The sequence below is a fragment of the Cavia porcellus genome, unplaced genomic scaffold (assembly GCF_034190915.1).
Source record: "Cavia porcellus strain 051 isolate PalLab524CR breed Dunkin Hartley unplaced genomic scaffold, mCavPor4.1 scaffold_2, whole genome shotgun sequence".
Taxonomy (NCBI): Eukaryota; Metazoa; Chordata; class Mammalia; order Rodentia; family Caviidae; genus Cavia; species Cavia porcellus.
Window position 1 is genome coordinate 123,978,855 of NW_026947485.1, and position 11,802 is coordinate 123,990,656.

The 11,802-nt window shown below is 38.4% G+C and overlaps 1 long non-coding RNA gene across 1 annotated transcript; it reads left to right on the forward strand.

Moving 5' to 3' along the window:
• The first annotated feature begins 1,107 nt into the window (after positions 1-1,107).
• LOC134472890 (uncharacterized) lies at positions 1,108-9,416 on the forward strand. Its single transcript, XR_010042899.1, has 4 exons — positions 1,108-1,207; positions 2,530-2,590; positions 4,978-5,122; positions 9,332-9,416. It is a non-coding gene; the product is annotated as an uncharacterized LOC134472890 (long non-coding RNA).
• Positions 9,417-11,802: the final 2,386 nt, after the last annotated feature.

The following is an 11,802-nucleotide window of genomic DNA, read 5'->3' on the forward strand; positions in this document are numbered from 1 at the left end:
GAAAAACATGGATCTGACTCAAGACTTCAGCTTACAAATAAAGCAAACGCTTAAGTTCACTGCTTTGGCACATACACCCTCCTGGAGAAGTACTTAAATATCCACTTTCTTGGAGTTCTTATTATTTATTTTTACAATCTCTGTTTTTCTGTTCTGGGCACCTATTATGTTATTCAGCTTGAAGGTGGAATATGCAAAGAATAAAAGGCAGATGCTCACAGGAATTGAAAGGTGGCTTCCTTTACTTGTGGCAGAGCAGCAAGAATTTGGGGGTACAATGTGATCTTTGAGTTATTTTCTGAGAAATTCAACAGCTATTTCTGGTGTTCACCTCAGTCTGAGAAGTCTGGATCGAGTGACAAGTGTTGAGATTTTTGTTGTGCCTGTCTTGGGACATGGAAGTGATTCACAAAAGTGAGTAAATTTTCTCTGAGCTTTTTCAAGTAGTTCCTTTAAAAAAAACTAATTTGAAGAGGGTTCAAACGAATAAAACAAGGTCAGATTTAAAGAAAGGAAAATGGGTAAATAAAATGCATGATTAATTGTAACCTTCTGCAGAGCTCAGTTATAAATTGCACTAAATGGTCTCTCCTGGCCTGAACTCCATACAAACTATTAAAGGTGATGGGCCCAGGACCCTCCAAACAAAGCCTTCAGAAATGGCTTTGGTGCATGAGAACTGGTAATTTATCTTTCTACAGTCTTCCAAATGCAGTGAATTTAGGTATTCACTATCTTATTTAGAGAGCATATATTTAGGAATGAAACAGACACACACACACACACACACACACACACACACACACACACACACAGAATAAGTATTTGCTGGGTAGAATTTAGGTTAAGCCCAAAGTATGGGACAGGGACAGAATATCCAATTGGAAACTGAAGAACTTTCTTTCCTTTTTCTTGTTTCTTTTCTCTTTTTAATCTGTCCCTTTTTTCATGAAGCAGTTAGTTATTCCAGGAATCATTTTAAGTCAGTTTCTATTGCAGGGATTCATTATATTCACTACACAATCCCCACAATCCCTTTCCAAATGCCCAGGAGAAGAAATCTGATTGGACTGACTCTGATCCAATCAGCTGCAAGAAGCTGGGGCGAGCCAGGAACCAGCCACTCTGAGAAACAACATAAGCATCCCAGGTTGGGGACAGCAGAATACCTGCCAGAGAACCTGAAGATATTTCCTCCCCACAGCAGGTGGAGTATATAAAGTTAATTGCCTTGGTATATGCGTTCTGATTATAACATACTATATTTAATTCCTGATGCTCAGAGAAACTAGTTTATCTGAAACTCTCACATCCATTGCACACAGCAAAGGATTTGTTTTAGCTTAGTTCTTCAAAAGACACACAGAACTCTTCATTCCCAACACCACACACACACACACACACACACACACACACACACACACACACACACGCGCGCGCGCGCGCGCGCGCGCGCGCGCGCGCACACACACACTACATTCCGAGCATCCCTTCCTGTCTCCCGCTTCCCTGCAGCATACACCAGAGATAACTGTAAACACGAAGAACATATTATTGGCCTGATGGCAAGGAGGATAATAATACCTCCCTCTAGCTTTATTCAAAAGGATGTTGTTGACAATGAATACACCACTGTTTATTGAGAACTTTGAGTTTCTCGGAAGACAGTCACTGTATAAATACAAGGTATTATTACTATTATTACCATGTTTAACATTTGGTTAATAGTAGGAAAGTTCTTTTACAATCCTAGCTGTAAACTATAGCTGTAAATTTTTTCCTCCTTTGAAACTGTTCCAGAGGCTTTGAACAATGATACTGAAGTAACAATTCAAGTACATCACTGTGCCTAATGAATAACAACGCTCTTGATTAATGGCACTTGTTCAACATCACACTGACAGAACTATGATGTGTAAAAAAAATGGAGTTTCTGCCTACTGTGATTTTTTTCTCCAGTAAAAAAAAAAGGCATCATCAAAGCTTTTTTTTTTTAAGAGCTGGATTTTTTTTATTACCTTTTCATCTATTCAACTGCTGCTGTATTTTTCTTTGGACAAGTACTGTGCGTCTGTCTCATGCTGGCGCTCCTATCAGACTTAGCACTCAAGAGATCTGCTGCAGGGGCTGCTAGGCATCTCCACACTCAGCGAGTCCCTGCTACCCTGATGCCAGACCTCTGCCAGGCTAGAAAGCAAGAGGGGAGCGGAAAAAGGGAGGCCAAACTTTACTGAAAGGAACACACTGATCACAGCTGACAAACCCAGCCAGGTGCTGGGAATATCTATCATGAAGCCATTGGTGAATTGCAGGTGACTAAAGGCATACTTCACGATACTGATTCAGAGTTTATGTATTTTACTAACCTTATTTCATGGGGTTGAAGATATACAGTTTTACGCCCCCCCCCAACCCTCTACAAGCTGGAAATAAATTCCTCTTTGGCTGTATATCAGAGAATGATGCTGACCGTTGGCGCCCATCTCTCCAGGCGAATGTACTGCCTGTATTTTTTTTTCTTTCATCCAGAGGCTGTGGAGCAGGACATTTCTGTATGAACTGCCAAGAAGGAAAAAGCTTGCAGTTCAAGGTGAGAGAAGTGTGCGACTCAAATGCTGGCTTTAGCTTCTTGCTCCGTCCCTGTCTTGCAGATTGTTCCATCTGGTGGTGATTTGAATGGTTAGCACTGTTGTCAGCTATCTCTGCACTCCAGCTTTTCTCTCTCCTGGCAGGAACATCTGGGACATAGACTTTACAAACAGTAATAATAACCCTACTTTAGCTTTCACATTTTTGCAGTTGTTATTATGTCATCATGGTAAATGACCATAATTGACCCCCACAATGAAATGTTGCCAACATTCATATGAATAGCAACTGCAATCGCACAGGCTAGCAGGCATGTGCTTTGCAAATAAAAATTTGCTGAATAGCTGAAATCTCAGGTTCTTTTGTGGACCTGAGTATTTCTGAATTATAATTCAAAATGATTTGTTTCTAAAACAGAAGACTGCTGCATATGGGAACCTAAACTGGAAGTCGGGAATAAGTAAGCATTACACAGATATTTTCAGGATTTGGAGGACCCCTTGTCTTTGGGGTTGATTTAAATACAGTGGTGAGTCGTGAGACACTTTTCCCTAAACACAGAGATCTTGGAATTCTGCTTCTCATCTGAGAGGCACACACTGTGTACACACAAACACGCATGCAGAATTATGGCATCATTGTCATACCAAAGTTATCACTGCCTCTACAGACCTTTGCCAGGACTGGCATCTAACAAGAGTGTGGCCAGGTATCGAGAAGTGAGGGAGAAATGCACAAACACCTATCAGTACTCAGATGTCAGACCATAACTGTGCCTTTTATACTGTGCTCCAGAGGCAATGCAGCTAAATTAGTCCTGACAATTTTCAGCTCATTGGCTGAGAAATTAGGATCATTTCAAGATGGCCATTTCAATAAATAAATGAATGGACAAATAAATGAATGAAATCTATTTGCTTCTATTTACCAAGGAGCTATCTTATTATAGAACGTCTAGTTTTCATTGGACATTTCCCCCCAACTGGGCATGTTGCCTTAAAAAAAGAAACAAAAACCATCACCCTAGACAAACACAGAAAGATGATTTTACAATTAGCTTTTCTTAGATTATGTAATTTTAAAAAGTCTTGCAGATTTGACTATTGTTATTCAGACCTTGTCAGAAATATCATATAGGAAATTTGTTTTTGATCTTTTTGAGACTGAGATGTACTATACTGTTCAGTCTGGCGTTGAACTCATTTTGTAGCCCGGGCTGGCCTCCAGCTCACAGCGATCCTCCTTCTTCAGCCTCTGCAGGGAAAAGTAACCAAGACAATATGTATATTATTATGTAGATTGTATGTCTGCATATTGTTGTGACTTCCAGTTTAACATTACCTTTCATTTCAAACTTGTCTATTTGGGGTGAACTGTGCCTCTTATTTACATATACCAGATTAGCCCAAAGTAATCCTGGTAATATGGGGGTGTCAATTATATTATTTTGTGGGTGCTGGGAAGGGGAATAACTATGTTGTACATTGGATCTTGAAAGGATGCAGTTGAAATGTGGTTGATCAAGGTTGTTCTGACCTAGACCGTGGGGCTCTTGGCAGTATCTGCGAGTCACATGGGAGAGCATGCTCTTCAGCAGGTGCTTACAGTCCTATCTAAACCTCCATGACTTCTTTGGAGCCCTCATCCCATTGGCCCAATACTCATCTCAACCTCCCTGTCCCCTGACCAAGGCCTTTGAAAAATTCCATATTATCTGTCTTCTGTACACTCATGAGAAACCTGGAGCAGTGTCTCATGTCTCCTTAAAATAAATTCTCCCACCATGCACATGGTTGAAATTTTTTCTGGAATAAGTAAGAAATAAGAGTCAATGGAGGCTTGGATAAAAGCATCAGTGTTAAAGGTGGTAATGAGGTTTTGGTGGGTGAATTTTGAGTATTTTATTTAAACATAAAAAACAGTGTACTGGTAGTTTGAATTTAGAGTGTGAGAAACAGAAATTAAGGTTGATCACAAAGTTCCTAAGCTAAAAATGGGGAAGGATGGGTAGGGAAGAAAACAGGTTGAGCAGGAGTGAAAGAGAAAAGTCCATTTTTAATCTGGGCCAATACACTGCCCCTTCCAAGGTCAGGGTTAGACACAAATTGGCCTTCATTCAACTTCCCAAACACATTTTCATTAATTTTCCCAAAGCAGGATCTTATATGCCAGTTTTGATAATAACAATAAAAACAATGCAATGTGTGGGACAGAATTCTAGTCCCTTATGCAAATTCCTAGCTAGAAAGTACGCTTCCTTAGCCCATGAATGTACCATGTTGCTAGGTTGAGTCAACAAGATATGAATGGAAATCATGTATAGACATCCTTGATCATCTCCAACTTGGAGGCAAGTTGCTTTTCTTGGACTTGTCTTTCTGTGAACAGAACAGTCCATGAGCCAACAATCCAACCTTCAACTCTATAAATGATGGTGGAACCACAGGATGCAAGGAGCCCAAGGTTCTGAAAATTTATGGAAGAGATGTCCCATCCTTCTACACTTACTGTTACACTGCCACACCTGAATGAGGTAACTTCTTTTAGAATCACTCAGTTGCTTTTTATATAGAAATATAGCCTATACCCTTAATGATACATAGAGTTTTGTAAAATAAAATGATAATTACATTGACCAGGCACATGCAGATTTTTTTGTTATTTTAAAGAAAATAAAACCAAAAAAAAAAAAAAAAAGACAGAATGAAGCCAATCAAAACAAAACAATGGAAGTGATACAGGGCTTCAAAATAAAATAATAGAAAATCACCAATGGCTACCATAATATACCATTTCATCTTCAAAATAACTGCCTATTCCATCAAACATAATAAAAATCAAATAAAGCAAAAAAAATGAAATGATACAGGACTTCAAAACAGGATATAGGACATTAATGCTGCTACTATAATGCCATTTGTTATCCTCAAAATAGCTCTTCAGAACATCGGACATAGGCATGCAAAATTAACCAACCAATACCATAACTAAGTTGCTAGTTTAACTCAGTTATCCTTTCAGAAATTTCAGGTGTGTGACTTCTAATTTCTACTATGTCTGTGTCACCTGAGCTTATTCTGTGTGGGCTGAGGTCTGGGATTGTATTTTGCTCCTTTGTCTTGACATTTTCCTGTGTTCCCCCGAATCAGACCGTTGCTGAAGGAAGAATCCCAGGTGCTTCCTCATTGGCTGCATTCCCTCTGTGTGCTGCACTGGAGTGGGCACCTGGGTTCCTCCAAGCATGTCTTCCTAGAGAATTATGGGGCAGTGGTTCACTGCTTCTTCCCCAAAGGTAGCAGTACCTCAGGACATGGCTTCTCAGGGTCTGCACTGGGCTCGCTGAATTTCTCTGGGCTGTGGTGTGTGGACATGTAGACTTTTAATTCTTTATCTTTTACATTATAAATAAGCAAGTTTCAAAATAATATCTGGGCAGCTGATCCTTAGTCTAACTCCCTGTCTCCATACTGAAGCTGTAAAAAGGGGAATATTCAGAGATGATGCGTGATCCGGTGTACACATAGAAGATGACACATGTCTACCCAGTACATTCTGTTACAGTTGTTGGATATTCAATTTCTAGACCAGAGCACCTCTTTTCAATTTCCCCACCTGCCTATGGAAAGTGAACTTCAGTACTATAGTTTGCCTCAGTTTTTAAAGCACTTGCCAAGAAAGGATATTTTTGTTTCATTAAACACTTGTGACATTTTTCTCTTTCTTCCTTCTGATCTGTGTTGCAAAGAACAACCTGTAATAAGCTCTCCCACTTCACAACCCAAAATAAAATCTTCTTTTGTTATGAAATACTTTCATGTAAATTATTATAAGGCCAAATTTGGCACAAAACCATGATAGTTTTAAGTTTAACCTTCAAAAATCTCTCAACAAGATTGTATTCCACAGGGTATTTAAAACCCAGGCAGCATGCTCCTGGGGGAAAATGTCCACATGGTAAGGAAGACCCAATCAGTGAGGGATTTAGAGTCCAGCATTGCTATTTCTACTGCTGCAGTTACATCCCAGTATGGCTGCAGACCAGCACGGCCATGGACATACCCAAGGCTTTTCATAGCTTGTTTTGTAAGCATGATTCATTCCAAACACAGCCATGTAATCAGCGTTTAGTTAGTTATCTTGTTGAATGTAGCTTCCCCTTCCCCATTGAACTGGTGAGGTAAGAGCCAACATATAATCTGATGCAGTCTCACGAGAAAGCACAGCACAGCACGGACTAAGCATCCTCAGGGAGGCTGGGCTGATGTCGACATATGTAATACTATTCTTTTATGATTTTGGTGTTTCCAGAAAACAAAGCTGGGAAATGAAGCTTAAAAGGAAAACACCTTATTCTCCTAAATGTGTGCGCATACGCGTGCGCGCACACACACACACACACACAAACCGTATGTGTACATGCATATTTTATTTCTATATGTAATGTATTATTTAGCAAACAATAAAGGTAAAGGAGTCCCACAACTTTTTTTTCTTGTAGACCAGTGTTTAAGTTTATGCTTCTCCCATCAGGACATCTCTTGTGTAGCAGTTCTCAGTTTAATAGGAAGCATTTGCATTTAATTTCAAGAATGCAAGATCAAAAGACTTACCTCTCATATCTCATGAGTTATAGGAAAATTTTATAAGAATATAAACAGTATAAAAACAGCACAAATAAGGTTCTCATTTCCACTTTATGTTCAGGTAGAAAATTTTTAAATCTCCCATGTATTTTGTGATTACTAATAAATTTGGGTTTATTAATATTTATTTTTATTAATTTTTGTTTATTTTGTCAGAAGTTTGCCTTACACTGTCCATCCCTATGGAAAACAGCGAATGATATTACCACAATAGGTCTCCAACCATGGGAAGGGCACCTAGCAACACGATGGTCCTATCTTGGTTACTTTTCTCTCATTGCTGAGATAATATACCCAACACCCAAATTAAGGGAGGAAAGTTTGTTTAGCTCACAGTCTGTAGAGGTTTCAGTCCATAATCATCTGTCTCCAGGGCAGTTGATGACCCTGAACACAGCAAAGCAGCAAGAGCAAAATGGGGAGAATAAACCTCTCTTCCTCCCTTCTACTGTATGCAGATGTCCAGCCCCAAGGTGGATGTAGCATTCACACCATCTCTGTGCTCTCCTCTTGCACAGGCTCAGGATGTTTACATAATGAAGACCCCTTGCTGAATCACCTAGTTAAACTAGAATTCTCAAGGTGACACAATCGTACATTGTACTAACAGATGTCAATTATATAAATAATATTGTAAAGGTAGAGATGAGGATAACTCATGCAAAATAAAAAGAAGCTTGCAACAATTTTTTTATTTGAAAGAGATTAAGACAAAAGAGGACAAAACAAAGCAGATCAGATCAGAACAATGTAAACAACACAGCATTTTACCACAAGACAACCCATAATTAACAATAACTACCATAATGTCTTTCTTTGAAATAGTTGAGCATAACTTCATATGTGATAGTATCAAACATAAAAAAACATTGTAAAACCATTCAAGAGAATGAAAGCATTATAGGGCTTTCAGAACCAAATAACATAGAATGAACAATGGCTACTATATTATCTCATTTTTCATAGAAAATTTGTTTATAATAACACACATAATAAAATCCATTAAGATATAATATGATAGAACCAATGGAAACAGAAGAACAAAAACATAGTAGGACTTCAGAGTAAGATGATATTAAATCAGCACTGGCTATTCTAATGTCTTGTTTTCTTTAAAATAGCTGTTCATACTATCACAGATAATAAAATCAAACAAACTAGGATAAAACCATTCCAACTAATGAATGAAACATTTAAGGCTTCAAAGCAATGTAATGGGAAATCATGATTACCTTAAATTCTTATGTACTCTTACCATTTCTTACACTAGGCGATTATATGATATTTATACACGTGAGTTTGATTTATTTCGCTTATGAGTATGGTCTCAAGTTGCGTCCATTTATTTATAAATATCTCAATGTGATCATTATTTATCTGCAACAATTTGTAATAGCCAGGTCTTGGAAACAACCCAGATGGCCGTCAACTGAGGATGGATAAAAAAGATGTGGTCTTTTATACAATGAAATACTATTCAGTCATAAAGAAGGATTAAACTCAGGGTTTTTACTGGTAAATAAATGCAACTAGAAGCCATATTGATAAGTGAAAAATGTATGTGTAAATACCATATTGTTTTCCTAAAGTAAAAAACTGAAAGAATAAATAAGATCCAAAACTTAAATAGATATAGCAAAAAGGAAAGACACTGCTCAAAGGGAAATTATATTGTTTGATTAATTTTGCATGCCTGTATGTGGTAACGTGAACAACTGTTCTGAAGATAACAATATGCAGTATAACAATCATTGTTAAATTCCTATCATCTTGGTTTAAAATCCTATATTGCTATTGTTTTTATTGTTGTAGTTATTGTTGTATTGTTTATTTCCTTCTTGGTTTTTCTGGATTTTTTTCCTTAAAATTAAAAAAAAAAGGCTGCCACCAAAAACTCATTTGAAGGGCATTTTTCCCTTTTTATGTATTGGGTGAGTGCAGTGTCATTGTCCATTCTGTAAATCATCACAGAGGCCACACAGCAAATGGTTGAGGGATCGGGTTGTGCATCCGGGCTTGTTGGAACTTATTCCCACAGCTCTTCCTTAGTAACTGTTAAAACTACCCTGCATCAGTTCTCACAGCCTCCCTTTTTGTAGCTGAAGAGTGGATGAAAAACCTCAGAGACTGGCTCTGAGATGGACTGACTGCGCACACTGGAACACAGGGCACACAGTCTAGCACACTGTAAGTACTGGGAAACTGTTAGATATTACTTAGGAATGAATTGTTGGGATTGGAGATGGTAAGTATTCTAGATCCACAATGTGCTGAAATCTCCATTTAACTTTGCATTTTCTGTTGAGGGAACATAAAGCGACATGTTTGTCATATTGAATGTTTCATTCTCTCTTGTCATCTTCGTGAGTTCTGTGTGATGAAGAAAATAACCTCAGTAAATAAAATTGCAGCTGGAAAACAAAAAAATCAGCAGTAGCTAGTTTTCTTACAAAAATAAGCAGAAATGTAAGAAATTATTTGCACTTAGTATTGTACCATGTTGCCTGTCTCCATAGTTTTGGAGACTTGAATCAGGAATGACTCTAAGATTAATTATAAAACAGAAAAAATAGTCCTAGTCTCCATCATGGTGTCTTTTCTGCTGTCTAAAGGTCATCCAAGCCTGAAGAATGCCAACCAAGATGATAATTTGGTTTAGTCCTTTCAAGTATTGTCTCATTTTTAAAAGGAAAGTACTCAAAAAAGGAAGAATGTGGGAGTAGTGCAGTGAAAACACACTGTTTAGTCCAGCTACCAGACATTTCTGACAGCTGCCTTTCCTGTACTCTGGCTGTATTTCCCATGTCCTCTTCAACTGATGCGCACCCTTGAGAGTTTTGTGGTTAGCACAAGGAAAGGCAGGGGAATTCCTCTCTGGGGTAAAGCTGTAAGTTATTATCTTAGGTAAGCCGGGAGCTGTGTTTACTCACTCAGACAAAGCTAGCTTGCTGGGAGGAAGATGAATAATAGTAATATGTAGACACTGGAGGAGAAGAGTGTGGGAAACATTAGATCTACTACCTTTCCCAAGTGAAAACATTGGTTCCACTAGATTCATTATGTCCCAGAGGTTTGTTGAAGCGCCAAGTAGTTTTCCTTGTTTTCTCACTGCCTTTAGCTCCTGTTTTGAGTTCAGAAGAGAACTTTTACACTGCCCTTCTGAATTCTCCCAGCCCTGCATTTTTGGAAAGATGCTCTGCAGCTGCTGATTCCATTCAGGCTTACATCAGCTTTCTTTGGGGAAGGGAGATCTGTTTGAGACAGGGTCTTACTATGTAGTTCAGGCTGGCCTTGAGCTTCATGCTTCAGCCTCCAGACTGCTGATATTAGGGGCTACATCAACTTCTTGAAGGTGCCTTTAAATGCCATCTCATGAAACACCCAGGCTCTGTACTTCTTAGTTCCTACTTGTTGACTTTTTGGATATCACAGGATGGGAATCAGCTCCATTGTCCTATGCACAGAATATAGAAGTCCAAGAGATGCCTTTTAGCCACTGTTGACCAATGAGAGTCCATGGATAAATGCTTCCTCCTCTGTTTCCCTGGGGTGTATTTTACGACTTTCAATATATCCCAGGGAGATTGAACTCCGGTACCTGATACCCTGGTCCACGTGTAGGTGGCCAGCTTAAGCAACTCTTCTTTAAGTTGGCTTTTCCTCCTTCCTTGTCTCTCTACCTGCCCTGTATTTGAAAAAAGTTAAAACAGAAGTTTTATGACAAAATAATAGGAGAATGACAGAAGTTGGTACCTTGCATATTGTCATCTTCAAAGTAGTTATTCAGAGTACAAGATATGGGCATAAAAACTTTTCCAATTGATATTAGCACTGACTTTCCTTTTCAATGAATTAAGAAACACTAATAGTATAATTACCTTGCATTTTTCTTCCTTTCCCTTGACTTCCTTTCCTCATCCATCCCTCCTAGTTCCTTTTAAACAATTAATACTCACTTTACAATATCTGTTGTACATTGTAGATTCTATTTATTCTTTCAGTTTCTCATATCAAGGAGATAATGTGTCTACACATGTGAATCTGATTTATTTCACTTATGAGTACAGTCTCGGGTTGCATCTATTTACCTATAAAAGTCTCAAGTTTATCTTTTCATGGCTGATTAGTATTCCATTGTATAAAAACATTGCATCTTTTTTATTCATTCCTCAGTTGTTTCCAAGATTTAGTTATTGCATACTGTGCTGCTATAAACATGGATGCACATATATCACTGTGGTATGATGATTTCAATTCTTCTGGGAAAACATACAGAAAGGGAATAGCTGCATTGAACAGGACCTCCAGTCCTAGTCTTTGAGGAATCTCCATACTGATTTCCACAATGGTTGTACCAGTCTACGCTCCCTCCAGTAGGGTCCCAGGAGAAGGGTTCCTTTTTCCCCCACAGGCCTGCCAGCATTTATTATTGGTTTATTGATGATAGCCATTCTTTCTGGAGTAAGATAGGATCTCTGTGTTGTTTTAATTTGCATTTCTAGAATGAACAGTGATGGTGAACATTTTTCACGTTTGTTTGCTATTTTTATTCCTTCATCTGAGAAGTGTG